Source organism: Rhipicephalus sanguineus, chromosome 3 (genome assembly GCF_013339695.2).
Source record: "Rhipicephalus sanguineus isolate Rsan-2018 chromosome 3, BIME_Rsan_1.4, whole genome shotgun sequence".
In the NCBI taxonomy this organism is placed as follows: domain Eukaryota; kingdom Metazoa; phylum Arthropoda; class Arachnida; order Ixodida; family Ixodidae; genus Rhipicephalus; species Rhipicephalus sanguineus.
Window position 1 is genome coordinate 112,491,422 of NC_051178.1, and position 20,740 is coordinate 112,512,161.

Consider the following 20,740-nt stretch of genomic DNA (forward strand, 5'->3'; position numbering starts at 1 on the left):
CACGGTGTGTGTGTTCTCTGCGCTTCGCTCGTCTTCGCGCAGTTTATACGTGTCTGCTGAACTTACGACTAAGTGACTTTTGAATTAATACAGTAAAATTGCACTACAAATCACTACAGCTGGTGAGGTACTACCGGCTGTTATATTATTTTTTTCGCGAGTTGCCGTAAGCGAAATAGTGCCGGCATTCCGTGCGAGGACAATTACTTGCCCTCGCAACAGGTCGGCAGCGTTCACTTGATTGTAGCCCTTGAAATAAATCTTATTATAACCACAAGTGGGTCAGTTCTCGCGGCAATTAACCTAACCCTCGCAAAATGAACGCGGGATTCGCTAGCCCGCGTTGAGCAAGAGAAAAAAAAAAACACACCGAAACCACAGCCCAAACTTTCAAACGTTGCAGCGGCAAAAGAAATCCACATTGGACGATGCCGGCGGCCAGCCAACGGGGATACACAGCCGGCCAGTTGACGCTAGCGCCGCAGTGCCGAACCAACACCACCCGAACCCCCGCCCCATTCCGCCTTCCCCGGAAGCCCACCTACCACATTATATCGTCCTGCAGGGGCGGATTCTGAACAAATTCCCGTTATTTCCGACGTAAAAACTTATGAGTGCACAAGGGTGCTAGCATAATCAGTGTTGTTTACTGCATCGCCAAATGAAACGTATCGCGCCTCACCGATTCCCAGTCACAGCACAACCCGGTGGCAGTAGCAATAATTTTTTTAGTTTGGTTATTACAAGTGCAGTGACGATTGTTAAATACCTGTGTAAGACGAGAGGCTGTCGAAAGTTTGATCTATGTTTTCAGTTTTACGGCGGGTAGTGCGCCCGTCTCACATATTCAAGCACTTTGTAACAGTAGCGATTAAGCTGTTCACAAACGTCGGGCGGGAGCAGCTTCGACACAACTGCAATGACATTCAGCACCACCGTATTCAATATCCCTTGGCAATACGCATACAGCAATAATAATGCATAACGTGCACAGAGTAGCACTCACAGCCACCTACCTTTCGCAAGAGAATCATGCTGGCAGCGTACACGTTGCGACGTCCGCCGGTCTTCAGGTGATGTAACGAGTCGGCGTTGGCTGACCACCCCGTTTGCAGGCATCCGTCGGTCTAGAGGCAATATGGTGAGTTCCCATGTGCACGAACTGTCACGTCGATTCTCCATGCCACAGCGCGCGTTGCGAGAAACTATTCCGGCACTCTTCATCGACGATGATCACCAACAAAGGAATCGTACTTGGGAAGCTGGCGCCTGCCGCTCACTTAGTGTGCCGTGTACCGCGCATCATACTGATTCAAGATGTTCCGCCTAAGTCAATGACCGCAACATAAACCACAAAGCACGGGCCCGCACGAAAATCAACCGCATCAGCACAAACACAATCACCACGCCATGATCACGTTGTAAGCAGCGCGCCGCCATGACAGGAAAGAAAAATCTGGGAGGACGACAGCGGCGACGCCAGTGGCCACGGCCCAAATGAATTTCACTTCCGACGATGGCGGACGTGACGTCACCGCCGCCATTGAGACTGCGCCTATGGCGAACACGGCCTCAGAGACCGGCAATAGACATTAATCTCAGAGGCTAGGTTGTAAGCCGCTACCAGCGCAGCGAGGAGGAGGGAGCTGGGAAGCAGCTGCTCGGCTCAGATAATAACTGCTGGGGTTTGACGACGTCCCAAAAGCACGATATGATTTTGAGAGACGCCGTAGTGCGGGGGCTCCGGAAATTTCGACCACTTGGGGCTCTTTACGTGCGCCAAAATCTAAGTATACGGCTGTGCTTTGCACCTTGCCCCCGTCTAAATGAGGTTCTCGGCTCAAGCCGCAAATTGTTTTTGCAATACAGTACATTGTCAATCTGTTTACGCGAGGTGATTCGGTTGCAGCATGCATTTCACGGAACGGACCTTTTTTTCTCAACATTTACATCGTAGCGCACATGATGTTGATGTTTACTTCCAGCCTTATCATAAATGTGAGCGAGCAGCAAATTCAGCGCGAATGTTAAAGCGCAACAGGCGTGGTCTCGGGTAGGTACATCCCACGGAAGTCCAAAAATTAGCTGCTATCCAGTGATCACTAATTTTGCTTTTTCTTCGTGCTCGAATCAATATTCTCAGCCAAGAAAATCGTATTAAAATTTACGAATAATCAGGCAATACACTCTTGAGCATTTTTTCGCGATCAATAAAATAGGCACTGCAAACAAATGTAACATTGAAAACGAAAGCTCAAGGGGCTCGACCACTCACCACAAAAATATAGATTTATTTCATGTCAGTCAATAAGAAATAAAAAAATGCATGCTCACAAGGGGTGCATTACAAATACAAAACAAGTTCGATATCCTGTCTATTGAGTTTTACATTGCTCCATTAGGAATTACCAACTCGCTCAAAATGCTGTTCATTTGCACTGCAATGATATTTCACATTATACTCATCATAGTTGCCACTGCTTTCGAGTATAATGACGGTGTTTGGTGCAGCTTCTCCAGCATGGTGCAGCATGGTACACCATCATTTTCCTCACCCACCATTCCCTCGCTGCTTTCCACCATTCGCGCCATAGTGGGCGCTGTCTCCTGCCCCTACCCAGTATTTTGCTGCTACTCTCCACCATCGTCCACCATCCTTTCCACCTTACCCAGCTAACGTACACCTTGCCACCCACCACTGTCCACTATAACACCATGATTTACAGCATACCCAGCATTATTTCCACCATATCCACCACCTTTTCCAGTATCCACCATGGTAGTTTTTCCGATAGGGATTGAATGACTCGTATACTAGAATATCTGCTTGAGGATGTGACATTCCACAAAAGGACACTTCTAGAAGTAAGACGTGCGCACCATCAATACAACAGGTAATACTGACACCATCGATCACCACTGTATAAAAAGTATGCGAAATCTAAGCCATAGCAGCCAACGCAACGACGAAGCAACAGAGTTGCTAGCGCATACGTACTACAGCGGTGGCAATCTGACGCGGGAAGGCGTATCTTTCTCGTCACGTTGCAAGGTGCGGCTTTAACCCCGCGATCATGCACAATGCCCCGCGACGACATCTTAACTGTAGAACACAATTGCGCTAGGGCACTATGATGGAATATTCCAGTATGCCGTAGTGCGTATTTTGGTCACTTCAATGGTTCCTACGATGTAGCACAAGTTCATCCACTTACGTAATCGAACTGCTGCTACGCATAGAACCACATACATTTCTCAAGGGAGAATGCCGCTTGGTATGAGGTCATCTAGTTCACGAGGAAACATATAGAAGTGACATTGCTAGAGCACTGCCGTTGACATTCAAAACGCATTGGCTCCACTGCATTTTTCGAAGAGGGACATCATCTTTTTTTCGCCTGCCACCAGTTGAGTTGAGCGGCGAGCCACATACCAGCGCACGGGGCGGATAATATTTGCTGCTATCGCATAAAGTCCGCAATCATTTGTTCAGCGTAATCTTTAGTGCTGCTGAAAAGGATGCCATCATCTAAAAACTGCAAACTATAGAGATGGTAGCCGTTGATATTACCTCCAGCCTTAAAATTTACGCTTTCCAATTTATCGGCCTTAGTGTTTATGCATGTATCAGGTTAACAACATTCCACTTTTTTAGTTATATCTACAAAATAATGGCGAGAATTGAAATCTTATTTTAGTGGTTATGTTAAAGATTTCTTTCATATTCGGTATGAAAGCTGCGTGCCCAAAGCGTATTTGCCGAAAAATGTTACCTTCTTTGCCAAGCAAAGGCATTTCTAAGACAGCGCACGCCTTGTAGTCGGTGTAAAGGACGGTTAGGGTTCGGTCTTGATCATCTGAAAAAGGCAACGGCCACATTTCGCTCATTTCCAAAGAACGCCTTCCACAACACCTTAAGTAAAATATTTTTTTGAAATGAATGCCTGTAAGCTATATGCTTATTTTTTTTAATATGATATCCATGCCCTTGGTGTCGCACTGAATAAAGACCAATCAGGCTGCAGCTGCGCTATCAAGCTAAAGAGGTCCCTGTATTTTTTGTTTCCTATTCTTCTTCGCTTAGTAGGGGATGAGTACGCCAGGTACACGATCGCGAATACCGGGTACACGACCAGTACTTTTTGCCTAGAAAAAATTATGCCGATGCCAGTGACGATTTTTTAGAATGGCTGTTCTACATGAGAGATCCCGATGCTGCACAAACATAACGAATTCTTTTGTTAAATACAACCTACACGTTACTCTAGTAGTTAAATTTTACTGCCTTAGTCAGCTATCGGCTTGTTTCCAGGTTAGCTATAAAGGAAGAAAGGCCACTCCCGAAAGTGGGTAATCCTGTCTTAGACTGCATGACTTCGTACAATCTTTTTACCATCTAAGTTAACATTGCGATAAATTCGAATTAGATTCGCGTTGCGTCGTTTTAAAGCCCCGTGGATGCGAATCATCAGGTCAATTTTTTTGCTCGCATTTTTCGTTAAACAAATTTGAGGGTTCGTCATTTACCGTCATCGAAGTTAACGAGGACCTCATGAGATGAACTTGCCGGCCTCACATGAAACGGGATCGTTTTTCTGAAATGAAAAGAGTATATGTGTAAGAAACAGCGTAAATCGACGTTCACGTCGATATTTTTAGATACAATTAATGCAGAACACACCCAGTGAGTCTCATTTCAACGAAAAAAAAAGACGCTTCGGGTTCTGTCTCAGTCGCAAGTACACCAATATCAATGTTAATTTCAGAGAGACAAGTATATGAGCACCCAAATTGTATCGAGCGTTGTCGTGGTTTGTGCAGAAATGCGCACTATGCTTACCTTCTAAAACCGGAGCCCTTCGCGCAACCAAACCATTACATTAACCAATTGTACAAACTATGCTCATTATTGCCTGTTGGTGCTGCAGCAGTCGCATAGTAAGTATTTCCCAGCCTTTGAGTTCGATATGTGAGATTGGCAGTCACTTGCATACGCTTAAATGTGTATTTGTTGACATTGTATATATATATATATATATATATATATATATATATATATATATATATATATATATATATATATATATATATATATATATATATATATATATATATATATATATATATATATATATATATATTATAGGGGAACCATACAACAAAAAGTCACAGTTTCGCCGTACCGGCGAAGCAATGAATGCGATATCAATAAATTTCAATGTAAGGTGAAGAGCGGAAAGCAGCTCGAAATTGCCAGCGCGTCGCTCGAGCCCAAAGAACGCACGAAAAGAAAGCACACAGGACGAGCGCGAACTATCATGCGTCACAGCTGGACACTGGAAGCGCACTGCTGAAACATAAAGCAGGAAGCACGAAACGAACGAACAGGTACACACAGGACGAGTGCGAACTAACTGTCCCAGTTGTTACTTATTTCTGTTTGAACAGCGCGCTCGTTTCGCAAACTTCGCCGCTGCAGCGGGCGAGGTGACCTTCGTACGCTCTGTGACTTCAGCGCGGACATCGCGGGGAGAGCAGAAGACATACAACACCCCGCTCACCCCCTCCGCCAGCCGCCTCCTTCTTTCCTCGAGATAAGCGCACGAAGGCGACCACGCCCTGTAGGTCGAAGAGCAACGGCGTTCGCAGGAACGGGGCGACAATCTTTAAAGCACGCCACGTGTGCAGATCGCGCCATCTATCTGGTAAATAAGAAAGCATGCTGATGTAAGTGGTGTATAGAAGTAGCTCGACGTTAGCAGGCTGAAAGATGGTGCTGTTGGTGGCCTAACCGTCTAAAGCCGCGCGCCTGAAAGCGGGGGGTCGCCTGTTCGATTCCGTGTGTCGGAAAGCTTTTCAGAATTATTTTAGGGGCGAAGCTCCTTAAGGCGGCACCCGTTCGTCCCTCGTAATCGTCGTGGTCGTAGTAGTGAGTAACAAGTCTTACGCTTTGACCTCCAAGGAGGTGCCGGTGGGAGATTTCTCCTGTGCGTTGTTGAACAATAAAAAATTCGCAGCGTGCGCGTTAACTAAAAGTCGAATTCTTCTGTCTCTCATTCCCCATTAGCAGCCATTGGCATGTTCCAGTAGGAAACGTTAGTAGAAGTAGAAGTGTAAGTGTTAGCTAAAAGCCGACTTCTTCTGTCTCTCATTGCCATTAGCAGCCATTGTTTACCTCCAAGGTAGTGCCTGGTGAGATTTCTCCTGTGCGTGATTAAACAATAAAAATTTTGTTCAAAACGCCGTTGATTGATGAAATAAACCAACGAAAGACGCCAGATGATTTGTAAAAGCAGAGCGAAAGAACGCCAGATGTTTTTCTTAAAGTGTAGTAGTAGTAGCTGTATGTAGCCACCTCGCCCGATCGTCAACGGGCGAGGTGGACCGGCAACGGCGCGAGGACCCTGCCGTACGAGAGTTAAATCACACTAAAAGACATACTTTGCGGGCGATACACTCTAGTGAGCTTTCAACTTTTCGTCTTAATGTACATGATAAAGAAATTATTTCTACGAAAAACGCAAGGCACACCTTGAGCAATATGTTTGGTTTTGGGACGCTAAATGGAACCATGAGGCGATGCGAAGCCGGAGCACTTGCACGATCGCGTTCCGTTGGCTTTCGTTGGGCATGCTACCGACCTCGCGTCGTGGAACGCGCGTCCTGTCTTCCCTCTAGCCTTGCCTTTAATTCGCACAGGGCGAGCGGGGAATGCGGTCGCTCTTGGCGCTCTTTCGCTCGGGAGCGGACTTCTTCCTTGCATTTCACCGATCACAAGTGATAATGAAGGGACCACGTAAACCAACAGTACAATAAAAGTTTGATGTTTAATATATACACGATGTTTCACACTCTTTATATTATGTACTGGGCGCATTTCACGGAAGAGTTTCACGGTTTACAGATGATTCCCTCCGTAGCTTCGCCCCACTCATCATCATTCACCCCGTGGATATGCTGTGATTTTCTCGGCAGATTGTTTTTCTTCGTGGCTTTGATATATATATATATATATATATATATATATATATATATATATATATATACATATATAGATAGATACATATACGGATGACGGCGGCGACGGCAGAAATGAGCCGAGATTCTCCATATAATTGCTGTCGCAATAAAATTTTACCCTATGTAAGCGAGCGCGGATATATAACAGCCAACTGAAAGGCTGGGAAACACATACTCACTATGCAACTGCTGCAGCACACACAGGCAATAGGTAGACATTGTTTGTAGAAGTGGTTAAGACAATGGGTTAGTTGCGCTATGCAATTGATAGGCGGAATATATATATATATATATATATATATATATATATATATATATATATATATATATATATATATATATATATATATATATATATATATATATATATATATATATATTATAATGACGAGAGAAATAGACACACCGCCCGTTCGTGGGCCGGCTGATCTATTCTCTGGCCTTCGTCTTACTCTTCCTCGTGCTGGTCCAGCACGAGGGCCGAAGCTACAGCCTGCCGCTCATCGTCATGACACTCGGCCATGACTGCGAAAGAGCGAAGCCACCGACAATGTCTCTGGTAGCCGATGCTGGCTGTGTCGCTGTGGTCGGTCGCTACCATGCTGGGGCTTGGCTTGGAGCTTTGCCGATGACGCTTCCGGTGGGCGGCATTGACTGCATCTCGGTGGTCTGTAGCGAGAGGGAGAGAAGACGTCAAGGCGGCCAACGTGGCCGTGTCGTTCTCGCTACTTTATTAAAAGGCCATGGTAGAAGCAGAGCGGGAGCGGCTGCCGGCGTCCAGCCTCCAGGAGCGTGAGCTCGTTCCAAACCGCTCGCGCCTCCAGCGCTAGGCATGAGCTGCGCGAGAGACGCGGCGCGGTGGTTGAAAAATGACGATGATGATGAATGGCGATGATGATGACGCTACAAATTACTCCCCCCCACCCCCCCCCGCAGAAATGAAGCCGAAATGAAAAAAAAAACGACGGGGCGTATATACAAGAATTTTGCTCTCGCGAGACAAGAGGGTCCGTGAGAAGTCCAGGTCGTGAACGTGCAAGGACCTTCTGGAACCGGTAAATCTCTGGCGGGCGGCTCTGGGAGAAGCGCAGCGGACGAAGAACAGGGCGAAAGTACGCTGTGGTCGTACCCAGGCGGGTCCCACGGCGACTTGACGGGGCCTTTCGGTAGCGCACCGGTTGTCTCGAGTGAGCGCGGCTGTGAGAGGTGCCCGCAGATGCAGTTCAGGGCGGGTGCAGATGTCGTTGCAGTCGTCGGCACAGCATTGACCACTGGGTCATATGACGGGGGGCGCGTCGACGCCAGTGCGTATCGGTCACATGACGACGCACGAAGGGATGTCTCCGCAACGCATAGATACCCTTGAGGGAGATGGCTGCACCGCGTGGTAGCATTGAAGGGCGGGTGTGAAGCTTCTGCTGTGTTTGGCGTCGAGCGTGGTGGCTTCGTCGATGTAAAGTCGCGTGCGGTAGAAATGTGTGCTGGTTGGGCGTCGTTGCCGTTGCGACCAGTGCGCCTGCGTAGCGGCCACTTGTCGGGTGGATGCTGTTCTGCGCCAAGGGCTCCGCAGGAAACCCGTGGTGAAGCTGAGCAGGGGTGGTCTCTGCTGCAGGTTTGGACGGCGAACATGTGCTTATGGAAGCCCCTACGGTGGTCGGCTCACGAGGGCTGGTGCGCAGGTCGGCATGCTGGATGTCTGCCTCTGTGGCTGGCGTGGCATATGCGGTCAGCTCTGGCGTATGCTGACCAGGCACGTCGTCCTCAGGCGTATCAGTCATAGTCGCAGCGTCTCGGAAGTTCGGCCATCGGTGGTTAGGGGCTGGGACTTCGGCTGCGAGAGACTGCGAGGGCGAGGCTGGTCGCTGCTGCCAAGATGCGCACAGTGTCGAGGTCGATGGAAAAACGGGTTCGCCGGACATCGTCGCTGGCGATGCCTCCGCAATTTCGGGTCGTATAGCGGGCGTGACGATGTCCCTGTCTATGGCAGACTCCAGGGCGTGCGGCGAGGTAGCCGTCGTGGAGCCTGAGTGTCATGGGCCATGGATGTCGGGGAAGATGTGCAGATGGCCGGCACGTCTGAAGGACCATGGGCCGAGGCTGTCGAATAAACGGACTTCTCAGTGGACTGGTCGATGGCAGCAGGAGCTTCCTGTACCTCGTCGGGCGGGTGGTCGGGCGCGGGAATTGATGCGCTGGTGGCTGGACGTGAGGTCGGTGGAGTCGTAGCCGGGGAAGTCAAGTCTTGGTCAAGCGAAGGCTGTGGGTCAGTTGGTACCGCTCCCTGCGACGGAGGGGAAATCTGGAACTCGCGGCTCCCCGGAAGCGGGCGGTACGTTTGTCCGTAGCAGGCGAGCACCGCAGCGCAGAGGCCATCGTAAGGTCGCGGGCTGAAGGACGACTCGGCGGCGAGATGGCACAGCTCAACCGGGAGGGCGTTCAGCAGGACAGCGTGCATCATCGGCTGTGTCTTGATGCAATTCACCGCGAGAATGGCATTGAGCCGCATAAACCACGCTCGGGGGTAGGCCGGGAGAAACGACGGAACTGGAGGGCAGAGTCGCGGAAGCATGGCAGGGGCCGCTGGAAGGGCGTGTTCTCCGGTCACCAATTGTAGCGAGAGGGAGAGAAGACGTCAAGGCGGCCAACGTGTCCGTGTCGTTCTCGCTACTTTATTAAAAGGCCATGGTAGAAGCAGAGCGGGAGCGGCTGCCGGCGTCCAGCCTCCAGGAGCGTGAGCTCGTTCCAAACCGCTCGCGCCTCGAGCGCTAGGCATGAGCTGCGCGAGAGACGCGGCGCGGTGGTTGAAAAATTACGATGACGATGAATGGTGATGATGATGACGCTACAGGTCTGTCCCGGCCACGCTGCGATTTCGTTTGGGGATCTGCCAGAAGTGTATCTGGAGGGCGAGACTGGCTACATCGTTGTGGTCGGTCTCGGCCACGCAGGGACGTCTTGTGGACAGCTGCCATAGATACATCTCGCGGCGGGCTTCGGCCATGTAGTGGAGAAAGCGGCAGACGTGGCACGGCCAAAGAAGCTTGCCGGACCAGTATCGGAAAAGGCTCACCGGGTGCCTTGGCTGGTGGTTCTACAGCGGGCTTCTTCGGGAAAGAAGATAGTATTTCAAGGGGCTCCGAGATTATTGACTGTGCAACATTCTTGCGCTTGTCCCGGAGAACCTTGTCACACAACATGAGGTGACCGGGTGCGCATTCGGTCAAGGAATGCTGTCGAAGCAGCAGAAGCGGCTCCGGTGGGTCTGCGAGCACAGCGGTGTCACTGGTGTGTGTCATCGGCTCTTCCTGTACCATCGCGAAAAGCGGGCCAGACACGAGAGGTGCAGGCACCTGCGCGAAGGTAGTCGTGGTCTCTGGCAACTTCGTGGAATTCGAGATACTCGGCGTAAAACTCTGCTCGCGGCCGGTGTCGATGTCTGCCCCGCGGCCTTCTGCATTGCACTCGCTGGAGAGGATGCTGCGAGTGTCTTCATGCCGAGGTTGGGTCCCTCATGAAATCCGTCATCTAGCACAGTGATGAATACCTTGGCCTCTTCCGGTCCCTGCACTGTAGGCGTGTCAACCACGACCGGAGCTGGTGTCTGTATGTGCCGCAGCGAAGGGGAATCTGGGGCCGGCTCCTCCAACTGTGCTGCACGAGGAGTGATCTCGGCCTCTCTCAGTGATGTTAAGATGTCGCGTACCGGCGCAGAGGCGGTGACCAACAGCGGAGTGCAGGACCGGCGTCCGACGTCAGTTTGAGGGCAGCCCGAGGGGTTTTCTGTCGTGGGGCTCGAGGGCTACGATGAACCATCGATCTGGTGCTTCATGTGAGCTCGTCCGAAAGAGGGCACTTTGGTAAAGGGCACTTCTGTACCGCACCCGTCATGATCTCTTTCACCGAGAGATGGCAGGGTTGTGGAGGGACGAGGTGCCACGTCGAGGTGGTGTGCCTCGCAACTCCCGTGTGTTGTAGAGACTCGGTCGGCAGGTAGGGGGTCGCAGGCTTGAAAAAGCGGGCGAAAGACTCGTCAATCTCGCACACCACTCTGACCAGGATCGCTGCCGGGCGCCTTCGTAGGCATGCCATGCCTTGGCGGCATCGCGAAGGCGGTCGATGGCAATCAGCCATTTTTGATGGTCCGATCAGGCGTGGTGGGTGCCGAGCGAGTTTATGGTCTCAATCCATCCGAATACGTCGTCCTGGAAGCCGCGGAACACCGACACTGCCCAAACAGCCGACGATGGTGTAGCGGCAGGCAAGAACCCGGAGTTCAACGACGTCACGCGGTGGAGTTGACTAGAGAGTTCCGTGAGGACGCGTAAGAGTTCCGCACCGTTGTCGGTTGAGGCGCCCGACGAGCAATGGGCGGTGTCCACGGTGTACGCGGCGGTCCCGGTCCTCACAGCGGATGAATGCATCGTGAAGGACGCGTGGACGGCGTCCCTGCTCGTGGAAAGGTATCACGGCGTCGGTGAAACGGTGCGGAGCCGTCAAGGAGGCCTAGACGCCGTCCCCGAACGGTGGTGGCACTGGCGGCAGGTGAGCAGGTGCCGAGGAGGCCTGGACGCCGTCCTCAACCCGCGCTTACTGCGGCCGTACGTTGGCGGATGCCATGGACGAAGCAGCGGGTACGCTTACGGTTCGATGGCCGTAGACTGCGCCATTGTAATGACGAGAGAAATAGACACAACGCCCGTTCGTGGGCCGGCTGTTTTATTCTCTGGCCTTCGTCCTTCTCTTCCTCGTGCTGGTCCAGCACGAGGGCCGAAGCTATAGCCTGCCTCTCATCGTCATGACAATATATATATTGTCGCGGTGCACCGTAAACGGACAACCAAGACGTTTTGCAGAAGAGCAAGCAGCCCGTTTTATGCAGCAGCATAGACAAGACCATAGACACAAAACACGTCTTCTTCTTCGGTCAGAGTCCCGTTCCGCGAGACTGTCCGAGCCCACATCATCTTCTTCGTTGTCTGCATTAGAGTGGGCGCGGCATTATATATATATATATATATATATATATATATATATATATATATATATATATATATATATATAGTTTCGGGAGGGGCCCTCCCTTCTTCGGGGGATGGCCCCTCGAAGAAGGGAGGGCCCCTCCCGAAACTGTTGGGAAATAAATATTTATATCACTGTTGACAACGCCTCCGTTGTATTATACCCACATATATATATATATATATATATATATATATATGTATGTATGTATCTTCGGCAATCTTCCGTCTTTTCTAGAAGGCACTTAACATCTGGTGTCCTTTTCCGACACTTCGACCTTGCTCAAGAACACGCCATACCATAATCATCATCCTCATAATATTCGTCATGATCCTTCTCTTAACCGAGATTCCATCGCCTGGTTCCAGCTACGAAGTACTGTTTCCTTTTCTGACCATGCTACGCGAGTTTTACTCAACACAATCTTCCTTCTGCTCTAACTTTTGTTGAGCGAAGCTTCATTCGTTCATGCCGAGCTTCTTGCTGCAGGACTGTGTTGACCCTGTTCGAGCAGCAGCCGGCGCCTTGCTCAGTGGGGCCCGCACTGAGGTACAAACAGTGCAGCCCTGAACAAGAAGGCTTCACTCCGGTGAAATCTCTTCCAACGAAGTAGAGTCATGTACGCCTACTCTGAATATTCTTACACCGTAAATTGCAGCTTACGAGAAACCTGTTTAATTCTATTATAAATAAATGTCTCTTCTCCCTCTTTATCTCTCTTAGGAAAGGTAGTCTCGCTGTGGTGGTAAGTATACCTAGGAATAGACTGGGATATTTATATTCGATTTTAATTAATAACCATCACCGCTGTGATACGTAGGAAAATGCTGAAGACGCATATGCTTCTCCTATACCACCTCGCTTACAAGAGCACAGGTTTTAGACAGTTCTCCATCTTTTACACCCCCAGTCGTTAAAGTTATAGGCAAATATCTTGGTCGGGCGCAGAGGCGTGCGCAGGGTTGCCCATCAGGGGGGTGCAAAGGTTCATCGCAGCGCCCCCCCCCCCCCCTACTAAGTGAATGTATGGGGCAGATTTTGCGCCCCCCCCCCTCTTAGGTGACTCGAAGGGTCAATGTACGGGGCAGATTTTGTGCCCCCCCCTCTTAGGTGATTAGGGGGGGCGGTCGCCCCCATGCCCTTCTTGTGCGCACGCTTATGTTCGGGCGGTATATCAACAGGTGGTATGCGCTGAAGCTCGGGCACACAAATAAATGGGCGGTTACGCTGTCTTTTTTTTTCAATGATACTAACCTAAGAGAATTCTACGGATTTGAGCTATTGTTATTTTCTCCTTTTTGAATTAAATCTACGGGCTTCAGCTATCCCAAATTGTTCGTCCTCTTGGAATTACTAAGCGATAACATTGCCGAAATAGTTTTAAGAAATAAGAAATAAATTAGTCTTCGGTGCATGTTTGTGTCATTTGGTTCTTTTTTATAATTCGTCAATGCTCCAGGATAGTACAGGCAGTGTGGATCGGTAAAAGAAATGTATTTCTGAGTGGAAACAGGCCAGCCTTCAGGGAGAAATAAAACATAGATTAGAAATTTCAGCCTACAAAGAGGCTAGCTTTATGCGTGCTTTCTGCGAACTTTTCGCAAGTAAAGCGCTCGAAGAATGTGGTGGCAAGTTTTAACAGCTTGTAGCACTTATTTAACGACCTCCTTCCCAGTTAAGAACCTACCAAACGGACATCTTAAATCCTACAGGATCGGATGCTGTACCTTATCACACTCATGACAGTGATGCAGTTTGGATACGGTGCCGTACATCCGGGTGTGTGGTATGGCAGGGCCATATGCCAGCATCTTACCTGGGTTGATACCGGTGTTTGGCGTTACAGCAGTATTGCTCTTGGCGTCTAAGACAAACCGGATATCAAGTACGCGGTCGTCATATAGATCTACGGCCTAGAGCTAGAAGAGTTTGTGCTCTAGATGCCTTCGTACGAGGCGTCAAAAACCGGAAAGGGGTTGATTAAATATCCTCCTTCAGTATCCACTTTCCCATGATTACGCACATGAGTTCAACAAATATGGATGCCATGGAAGTCAATTATAATATTTCAGTGCTATCCTTTATATACCTACAAACTTTGCTATTCACCGCGTGTTTACAGGAGGTTTTCAGGGCCGTAGATTGGGAAGAATTAGGGATAAGAGTTAATGGAGAGTATCTCAGTAACCTGCGATTCGCTGATGACATTGCATTAACGCGGGAGACAAATTACAGCTCATGATTACTGAACTGGATACGGAAAGTAGAAGAATAGGTCTGAAAATTATTATGCATAAAACTAAAGTAATGTCGAACAATCTTGGCAGAGAACGGCGCTTTGCAATAGGTGGTGAGACACTGGAAGTTGTAAAGGAGTACGTCTAGTTAGGACAGGTGGTAACCGCGGAGCTAAACCACGAGAGTGAAATAACTAGAAGAATAAGGATGGGATGGGTTTCATTCCGCAAGCATTATCAAATCATGAATGGTAATCTACCACTATCCCTCAAGAAGAAGATAAAGAACAGCTGCATCTTACCGGTACTTACCTACGGAGCACAAACCTTGAGACTTACAAAGAGGCTTCAACTTAAATTGAGGACGACGCAGCGAGCGATGGAAAGGAAAATGATAGGTGTAACTTTAAGAGACAGGAAGAGAACAGAGTGGGTCAGGGAACAAATGGGGGTTAAGGACATCATAGGTGAAATCAAGAAGAAGAAATGGATATGGGCCGGGCACGTAGCACGTCGTCAGGATAACCGGTGGTCATTATGGGTAACTGACTGGATTCCAAGAGATGGCAAACGCGTGAGGGGGAGACAGAAAATTGGGTGGGTAGATGAGATTAAGAAGTTTGTATGTATAACGTGGCAGCAGAAAGCACAGGACCGGGTTGATTGGCGGAACACGGGAAAGGCCTTTGCCCTGCAGTGGGCGTAGACAGGCTGACGATGATGATGATGATAAAACTTTGACAACTATTCTTAAATAGTTTTCACCGCAATTTTCGTCTTGTTAGACGTTCGGTCGTAATTTTGTTCACTGAGGGCGCGCGTTCCGGTAACTACAATATACTTCAATGAGCTAACTTCGCACTCGATTCCACATCATCACAGCAATTAGATATCAATAGGCTGTTTAATTCGCCCAATGGAATCGCTTCCTTCAACCTCCTTCTGCCTATCTGAAGATTCCAGCAATACTTCCTTCCAAACGAGATTCGTCTTCAGACATTTTGGCTAGCAGGCGATTCACTCGGGTTTAATTATTCAGTTTTTGACGCTCAGCCATTGGGGCCACCAGACGGCGCGTAAAGAATTTTGCGATTATTCGAAAGTGACAAGGGCAATAACTATCCGGAACGACATTTTTTTCTTTATCCAGTGATCTTCGGGCTACATTAAAATCTGATGCATGTGTCTGTTTCACATGTATTGGGAAACCAGATCTGCTTCGTCGATGATGCATGGATTCCTGATGGTTTTTGTGGAGACACAATTGCGCCACATAGAATTCTTAATTGTAAGGGCTATCTCCATCTTTTCTTAGAACCTTTTTATATGGCATGTTTTTATATGGCACAATCTTTGGTTGTTCCCCCGACATGCTAGAGCATTTGAAAGCCACTATCATCTTGTCCTATCACCGCCAAATTACAGTGGTCGTCACTGAGAGGTCTGAGAAAATGAGAATATTACGGCAACTCGCATTAGTTGAACGACTACGATGCCGTAGGTTTCTGGCAATGCATCATACGACAAAAATCCACTCACAGCGCCTATTTATGACCAGCACAACGTAGATTACTGCGCACATTCCACACATATCTTGCGAATATTAGTCCTAGTTTATACGTAACTTTCTATTAACATGCTCTCTCTAACTGACACTAACTATAGCGAATGCAGATATTCCACTCCTTACTTTTCGTGTCCATTCAAGCCCTTTAGGATCCACACGAATGTGGCTGAGGGTACAGATGGGTTGTATTCCGTCCGTTTGGTAGTCAAGCATTCCAGCTCTCCGTCGTCGTCACTATCCAATATTGTAACACCGTACGCATGGTCACTAAAAATCTGCAGAATAAAGAAATGTATTTTAGTACGATCTTCGATTTTTCACTTTAGATTTTGTGCTTAAAGACTGCTTACGCATCTGTGCTCAAAGACAAATCTTACGCATCATGTTGTACGAACAGAAATACGGAAACTTAGGCGTAACAATAAAACGTAACTCCTGATGTCACCGATATAATACACAAAATCTAGAACAAATAACACATCACGTCAGCCTTGCAAAAAGCTGGGCTCAAAATAAGGTCGATGTCGCACCAGGAAACAACGCCGCCGACTTCATCACTAAACGAGTATCTTTAGCAATCGCAACAATGCGCCGTCTGTAGCCAGAAGATAGTAGTAAGCCAAGTGATGAGTTTACCGCTGAAGCCACAACCACGAAGACTAGACAAATTCATGTGCTGCCCGTCCTTTCCACAGTACCTGAGCAATCTGAACGCCGCAGTTTTCTAACCACTGCACGAAATTCAATGATAGGGTCAATATTAGCTTCATTAAGACTGCAATATAGACGTACAGTCGCATCGGCGAGAAGCCGCAGTTTATGTTGATCTGTTTACCGGCGGAATCACCATGAAAAATATAATTCGTACAACAGAACGGCTTTGTTTCAAGCCAAGCGGATATTTATTATGGACCATAACGCAACCCTCTCTGCCCATACGACACTGTAGAGCATTGCACCTTAATGTAAACACGCAAAGACCATAGCGGTAAACTCCTCCGCATAATATTAAAATATGTTTCCATATCACATGCGCAAAGTACATGGTGTTATCGCGCTAGCGCATGGTAACATGGCACTCGAGGCACTGTAGGCGGTTCTCTTACACTTTCCGCGCATCCGTAATTGCATGGTATTTACACAATATCTATTTAGTAAAGATTTATTCGCCGTATGCGCAACTGCTTCGCAGTCTGTAGCACAGAACTTCTCATTACTTGGGATACGTGAACTTAACTTTTTTTTATCGCGCAAGGCCATGACATTCTATTTCACAGTGTACAAAGCTACCTCAAGTTTTGGCGCGCGACGCCAGCGCCTAATGTTCCCTTGTTGGGCCGATTCAAACATCGATGGTCGCCGGTTGGCAAGTCGGAGCCACGGAGTGCTGCCGCGCGTGCTACCGCGGTGATGGCGTTTCCACTTGGAGAAGCCTGACCGTTAACATCGTGATCCTGCAAACTTGGTACGCACTATTACGTCGCGCAGTGCCACAGGAGCCTAGAGCGCACAGGAACACTAGGGCGAGCCTGCGAAGTTGCTATATTCCAGAAAAATCACGAGGGATGCTTAGAGCATTCTAAAAATGTGAAGGCGTCGGCCGAGGTCGGCCGAGTTGGACATTCCGTTGATCTGCTGTCGAACTTTCTGCTTATCTGTTGTTGACTCATTCCCCTATCTCTACACCAATTCGTCATTGCCCAAACGCGTGCGTCGCATTAGGGCCGCCTGTTGCTCTCGTCTGGCTGCTTGAGCACCCTCATCCTAGTGGCTTCCTCCCGACGGCGGTTACGACAAGCGCACTTTTTCGATCTCCTCCACCTGCGACTACGGCCTGGTCAAGGGATATATGCGCTTTTTGGAGCCGCATTTTCTAAAGACCACGAGTCACCATAGGCCAATCCGGCACGGAATGGAAACTGCGTGGTTAACGAAGCAGACGCTGTGCGCCACGTCTGAGCCTCTCTCGCGCTCTTGCCCGCTCGTGACTCGGATTGGTGACGTGACATGAACGCGTTTTCTTTACCTTTTATAAACAATTGAATTGACACTCGAGGCGCAGTTTCGATGTCGCCGTCATGTTGCGCATAAAGTACAACTTGATAACATCGCCGCGCGCGTCGTAGGTTCTATACGCAAGCGAAAGCCAGCGAAGGCTGCAGACGGGTGCCGCTTAAGCAGAAATGAAACGAACCGGCCAACTGCGTGGGGCGAGGAAGCATTATGAGGTGCCGGTGAGAGGGGGGCGGGAGGGCGCTGCGTCGCTGAGGCAGCAACAGCAAACTTTGAGCAAAAGATAGCAGTCGCGTGCACACTATCTCGACTGAGATAAGTAGACCGCTCATACCCTTGTACGTGTGCCCTTACCGCATACTTCTCGTTGAAGCGACTTACAGCACGAAAACCAGAAAGCCAGAAATTCACTTCAGTCGCTCAAAAACCACTAAGGGCTGTTCGCTTAAGCAGCTTTCTTGGCAAAAAAACTTAAGGCAGCTTCGTACTAGTGGCGCTAAGCCAGAAGGAAGTGCGTAGCCGGGCGGCCTTCTTTGATACTCTTTATTATTCTTTCTTTCTTGTGCTCTTTCTTTCTTTTTTCTCTCACCTTTGTGTTTTGCTATGTCTTTTTTGTCTCTGTTTATTTCTATTTCTTTCGTTCTCTCTCTATGTCTTTCTTGCTCTTTCTACCTGCCTTTCTCTTTCTTCCCTTTCTCTATCTCTCCCTCTATTTTTCGCTTCTTTCGTTCTATATCTTTCTCTCTTTTTCTCCGATTACATTTGTCTCTTTCTTTTTCTTGTTGTCTTTCTTTCCCTCTATTTCTTTCTTTCTCATTCTTTTTCTATGCTATGCTTCTTTCTTTGATTCTTTCTTTCTCTGTTTCTTTCTTTTATTTCTGTCTATTTCTCCTGTTTGCTTTATGTATTTGCTATGTTTTACTATCTCCCCTCCTCCTTTTCCTCCTCCTCACCCTTACATTCCTCGTCCTCACTATCACTTCTCTTTGCCGCCATTTTGCTATACTATAGTGTACCAGGTTATGCTATGTTCTGTAATCGTGCCACGATAGCCGAGTAAGGTTACCACGCTCGCCATTGGGTCATGGGTACGTGGGTTCTTATCCCGCCCGATTTTTTCGCAAGAATCCGCATGAATCCGCATGAAATTTTTTTTTTCGCCAAGAACTTCTCCCTTTCACTTTCTTTCTATCTCTCTCTCTCTCTCTCCCTGTACACTTTCTGTCGCCCATCTGACCTATTGCATCCCACGCCTGGAAAATCGGGCACGTGTTGTGGGAGCGAAGCAGCGGATGAAGCAGAGGACGAAGAGGAAGATAAAAGCCGGGCGCAAGTGTTCGGAGAGCGAGCAGAAGATCAACAATACCAATCATGATCTTGATAGTTTTCTGGTGCCTCCGCACGGCCTGAAATAAAGCTTAACAGCTCCGCTGCTAAAATGCTCACCTTAAATGCATCTGGGACGTCATCCTTGTAGTGATCCCTTCGCTTCGCCCAAGCCACGCATGAAGTTGCTGAAAAAACGGAGAGATATAACACCAAGCTTTTAGCAAGAGAAGTACGTGGCTCCATAGTTTACAAGGTGAATGTATGCTCGGAGCAGTGTACTGGCCGTCGCGTTTGCTTACCGCAACGGGCCGCCTAATATATACCGCATTCTACTGGGGTCTCTGTCCGGACAGTGACGTAATTGAAATCCTGATTGGAGTACACGGGGTCACTTGTGGGCAATGGCCGGATGATGCTAACTTCCTTTTCTTTTTTCTTTTGGCAAAACATTCCCTTTGCGGCTTGCACTAATTTGTACTATGATTTTTTTTTTCTTTGACGTATTATTGTCTGCCTTCGGGCTCGTATATCAACCCGATAGACGTCGTAGAATATGACAACCTCAGCCTGAGTGGCATGATACGGGGGTACTTTAGCAAAAGAAAATCATCGACGTACTCAGTTATATACACAAGCTCTATCGGTGACCGCATAAGGGACAATTGGGGTCAGAGCAGCGTGTTCAGCCTATAAGTTGAAATCCTGTATGTCACATCAGAATAAATCTGCACTGTCATTGTTGCTGCTGGAGTGAGTCATTCACCTTATGTTTACTTAGCTATATTCTCGTGACAGCTCAACGTGGTTGAAGGGCGTACTCGCATTGCAAATGTTTATTTCGTACTCGCCGTACGATGTTATTGAGGAAATTGTTTTCTTTATATACTCAAGTTTGTCGCATGAAGTGGAACCTCTATTTGTGTTGAGAAATTGAGCAGTTCTTCAGAGTTCATGTGAGAAAAACTCCTTTTGATAACGCAAGATACGGGGCGATGAAGAAGTAACATTGTTTAGTACGGGGCTCCATCCTGAATTTTCGTGCCAATTCGTGGTATTCGAAACAGAATTTATCCTTTGTCGTCGTTGATAAGACAATGACCTGAGTGAAATAAGTGCGAATAATCTTTAGAAATTGTAGTAAGCATAACAGCTGAGCCAGCTTTATACAGTCTTGGACAGATCGGCTGCTAGATATGGCACCAATATTTACGGTGATCGTTAAAGCGAAAACATTCCGAGTGGCTGAATGCAGTGTGCACTGCTGTGTACGGCGGGTCACAGTAAGTACATGTAGTACGCTAGGGCTGCCCACTGTGCAATGTGTTTCAAGTTTCCTTCTTAAGAAATGGAGCTCCTTTCTGCCAGGGCGGCGTCCGGAATGTCCAAGAGCTGTTCCATACAGAGCGGTTGCGTGACGAAAGGGAGTGCGGACGCTTGAAGAAGGGACTATCTCATACTTCTTTCACAAAAATTAAATGTATTATAAATAGAGAGCAACAGCCTTGTCGAAAGATCAATATGACGTTGTGGGTACTAAAGCGATGATCATGCGCAA

At 48.2% G+C, this 20,740-nt stretch overlaps 1 long non-coding RNA gene across 1 annotated transcript; it reads right to left on the reverse strand.

Annotated features, from left to right (window-relative positions):
- Positions 1-4,523: 4,523 nt before the first annotated feature.
- LOC119385076 (uncharacterized) lies at positions 4,524-19,419 on the reverse strand. Its single transcript, XR_007415606.1, has 3 exons — positions 19,303-19,419; positions 15,967-16,118; positions 4,524-4,595 (listed from the first exon to the last, which is right to left on the reverse strand). It is a non-coding gene; the product is annotated as an uncharacterized LOC119385076 (long non-coding RNA).
- Between the last annotated feature and the right edge of the window lie 1,321 nt (positions 19,420-20,740).